Below are 4,163 nucleotides of genomic sequence, written 5' to 3' on the forward strand. Positions count from 1 at the left end.
TATTGTGAACTACTAAGATCAAAGCTCTTAATGTTGTTTCTTTCAATTTTTGAAACTAAAACTTTGTAAATGAACAATCCTTATGGTTATGCAAAAAGTTTGTTGAATTACCAACATTTTCTATTACTCCTCTAAATCCTAATAAACTATATAGAATATCTCTCATCTTCAAACTCTAAACATAGTATTTTGAAGCTCTTACCAACTTGTTGGTCTCACCAACCTTTTACAAAGTTGGAAATATTGATTTTTGCTATAATGGTTTATTTTTGCTTCTCTTAGGAGCAACGCTTCATTGATATCTCTTTGACTTTTTTTTCTATTTCTCAACACAATCTCATAAGAAGCAACTTTCACTTTCTTAACTTAACATTCACATGTAAACATGATAGACGAGTTTCTGATACCATGTTAACTTAACTACACAGAAATGACCATGAAAATTCTGCAAATCTCACATAAAATATTGCAAGAAGAAACGAAATATGGATAGATAGATATACAATTCTATTAATAGATTAATGATATGTGATTGGACCGACCTGTATGAACAGAGTCCAAATGAATGATCCTACTGTATAAGTATAATGGATCTCTCAATGGCGTTGGTTTTCCGTTGGAATTCACACAGCAATACAACAAGCCTCTCAACAATTCGGGTTCACCGTTAAGTTTCTCCCTAAGGTGTAGCGGACCTCTGAACAACTCAGAATTACTCGCAAAAAATTTACGAAGATACAGCGGACCATTGAGTAATACAAGGCTGCCGACTAGGCAAGTTAAGGGTTTCCCGCGCAGGACTTCCAAAACTAGGGCTTAGGGGGGGGGGGGGGGGGGGGGGAATAAAAAATAAAAAAAATAAAAAAAAACTTTTTGGAGGCTCTGTTCCTAGAGACCCCATAAGCATGTCTGTTGAACAATCAGCAGTACCACCACATGAGGGTGCTACACCCCCGTGACCCCTGGCGATTGTGGCAGATATTAATTATGGTGTAGTAATATCAATTAGAGATGTAGCATTGACAATTCCTTATTTATATATATATATATATATATGTATGTATGTATGTATGTATGAATTTATGTATGTATATGTATTTTTGTATGTATAGACACACTCACAAATGTATATTTGAAAAAATCCAGTCACTTCTTCCTCCAATTCATTCACAGATCTGATAAGTCAACCTGTTGTGGTGCAATTCGATGCCATTTTCAAAGTTCTGTGAACGACAACATCGTTGTTAGAGTTTGGTCCTACACTTACAGACAATGTTGGAGAATGTCTCCTTCATTTTCAATGAAGAATAAGTCAACCTTGCTCAGGGTTAACTCGGGAACAATCACTCTTGTTCATGGCTTCAAGCGAGACACTGACATGGTTCGCAAAAATGTTATGAAACGGTAAAATATAGTTTTGATGCAGGATCGAGCGCGTGACAGGATTAAAGTGTGAGACATTGAAGAAGAGCTAGACTAATACCCATGCTCCACCAAACAGTAAGGGAGTCCATGAACATCTTAAATAAGGTTAGTTGAGCTTCATGTGATGCAGATTCTCTAATTTGACAACAAAATGAAGTGGAATGAAATCAAGATTCAACTTTGAATCCATGATTGAGTTTGGTGTCGGCACACAGTTCAGTTTCGGGAGTTTCGGGTATGTGCATAAGATCATGACTCTACTCTACTGTAAGGAAGGAAGCAAACAAAGAAGAGAGAATTTCATAAGCCCAGTTCGTAGAATGTGACCAAACATCTATAAGATTCAAAGGCTGCAACCCCGACAAAAATCTTTAAACTCGCACTCCGCAGTACAACGGAGCAGCAGATGGAGTGCTTTCTAGAGATATGAAAACTAAGACATAGAAGCCAATGTACGGGAGCTATGATTCTTTTGTACCTAAAACAAGCCTAGACTACCTGTAATCACTCTAACAGTGTCTTCTGCTACCAGCGTCGTCCTGAGGATAACTCATGAGCTACACCGATAAACAAGAATGTGCAGTAGAGGCAAACTCAAAACTAGTGCGTCGTCAAACTGTCGGTGCTGGACTGGTAAAGAAGAGACTTGCACCGTATATCTGCAGTAAGAGATGGATGATGTGCCAAGGTTATTCATGGAAACAATATTACAGTAGTTAGTATCCGCGTGTTACGTGCGTATCAGACAGCAGGTAGCAAACCTTCGTAACACTTTAAGGCATCAAAAGTACGACCCAGAAATCAAATTGACAATGAGGGGATTTACTGTAACAAAAGAACCCACCCGGGTGCAGGAAAGTCGGCAACACCACTCCACTGCAGATACTAACTCTGCACTCTTCATTAGAGTCCGGCGTAACCAATTGCCCTCCAACCAGTCTCTGGTTAAAAAGAATCATATAAGACGTCTCCGAAACTGAGAAGCTACAATTTCTGAAGCAGAGGAAACCAATGTGAGCATTCCTGATCATCTCCATGCAACGGGGCAAACACATAAAACTCTACTCCGCTTCAGGGAACACGCTAAGGACAGTGTTATAGTTGCATGCATCGGACCTACACCCTCGCCTGATCCGTTTCGGTGTCCATCAACTCTGCAAAGGGATACAAATATAAGCAGCAAGAGATGTTATGGTCTAAGAAAAGCAACAATACCACCAGGACTTCAGATGCACCTCCTTGCGTCAAATGTTTTGACCAGGTTATCTCAAGACAATACATCTTTGATGTTAGAGATCCAGTAGAACCCATCGTCCAAAACCATTAAGGCTCTTGAAAGCACAAAGCTTGGCACGATTGTCTCGAACCTGGAGGCCAGCGAACGATTCCTCTAAAACCAGAGAAGATCCACATACCAATTGCATCATCTCTCTGTTTTAGGCTACCAGACACTCAAGACATTCATGCCAAGCATTGGCGTCTAAAAGCAACTGCAATGGTCGAACAAGAAACCGCATCGCCCGACAGCAATGATGCCACCAATCTAAACAGAAGTCCATCGAAACACCATTACTGCAACTTTCTCAAAACCCCAGACTGGAACTACGTACGGCTAAATAAGCTGGACAAGCATATCCAACACCTCCTCCCTACAGCGATTTCCCCGAACACGCCGTTACAGATCAGAAAGAGGAGACGGAAGCGTGGCGATTCCGTCCGGTAGGATGCTTCCGCACGCAAAACTGCAGTAATCCTGCTGCTGTTGCCCGGCGGAATTCCTCGAAAGTACTCGAAAGTGCCCGAGAATTTCGACCCCCCGGCCCATGCGAGACGCAGCTCCTGCACACACCACACCACCAACACCACAGCTCCACCACTTCACAGCCCCCCTTCCCCCCATCCCCGATTCTCTGCGAAAGTCCCTCCTCCTCCTCCATTTCCCTATTTCTCAAAATATCTCTAAAAAAGAAAAAGAAAAATCTCAATCATGCATTACATTGTATTCTGCCAATGTAATAAGCATACCACAATCATGGAAGATTTTACCTTTACACTTTAAAAACGAGACAACCTTGTAGCTAATTACAAACAGCAAACATTTATTAACATATGCCAAGTATGAGTTTCTGATGTCGATTCCTAAATTAGAAGCATACTTTATATTTACGTATATACCATTACTACGACTACTACTACTACTCAGTTACCAAATCGGTCCATTAAGGAGGATAATCTCTGCAGGTCTCCAAGAGTGGCTTTGCAGTTGAAACTCTCGGAGCCCAAGCCGGAGCAACGAACTTGGCCCACGTCAAGACGACGACGACGACGACAGAGAATCGTTGCAAGGCGGGGCGGGACGGTGGGCCACCCGGTGGGCAGATCTCACCTAATTACTAGTACTACTACTAACCCACCAAACAAACAAAGACCCACCAACGCGATATTGGTGCAATTCAACTCTCGCTCTCTCTTTCTCTCTGTTCCATGCAATGCTAATGCTAATGCACTGCCACAATCATCCATCTGAGGAACGTCATCGTCATCCCAGAGAGATGCCACGACCCAGCTGACTCTCTCTCGCAATCCGCGTGGACGAAGCGAGAGAAACGACGACCAGGGCTGCTGCTGCTGCGCAATGAGTGGGTGGGTGGGTCCTTCCTTCCTTTTGCTCAGTCTCAGTCTTCGTCTCTCAATAATCTCAATCTTTCACCACTACGGACAACAAGTGCCGCTGCCTC

General features: G+C 42.4%; 1 long non-coding RNA gene across 5 annotated transcripts; it reads right to left on the reverse strand.

Moving 5' to 3' along the window:
• Positions 1 to 1,737: 1,737 nt before the first annotated feature.
• On the reverse strand, positions 1,738 to 3,861 carry LOC149989510 (uncharacterized). Of its 5 annotated transcripts, none has more exons than XR_016502105.1 (3): positions 3,036 to 3,861; positions 2,270 to 2,579; positions 1,738 to 2,084 (listed from the first exon to the last, which is right to left on the reverse strand). It is a non-coding gene; the product is annotated as an uncharacterized LOC149989510 (long non-coding RNA). The 5 variants fall into 5 exon arrangements; XR_016502104.1 differs by having other exon boundaries at positions 2,270 to 2,418; positions 2,641 to 3,861; XR_016502103.1 differs by having other exon boundaries at positions 2,270 to 3,861.
• Between the last annotated feature and the right edge of the window lie 302 nt (positions 3,862 to 4,163).

Source organism: Physcomitrium patens, chromosome 3 (assembly GCF_059467195.1).
Source record: "Physcomitrium patens ecotype Gransden chromosome 3, ASM5946719v1, whole genome shotgun sequence".
In the NCBI taxonomy this organism is placed as follows: Eukaryota; Viridiplantae; Streptophyta; class Bryopsida; order Funariales; family Funariaceae; genus Physcomitrium; species Physcomitrium patens.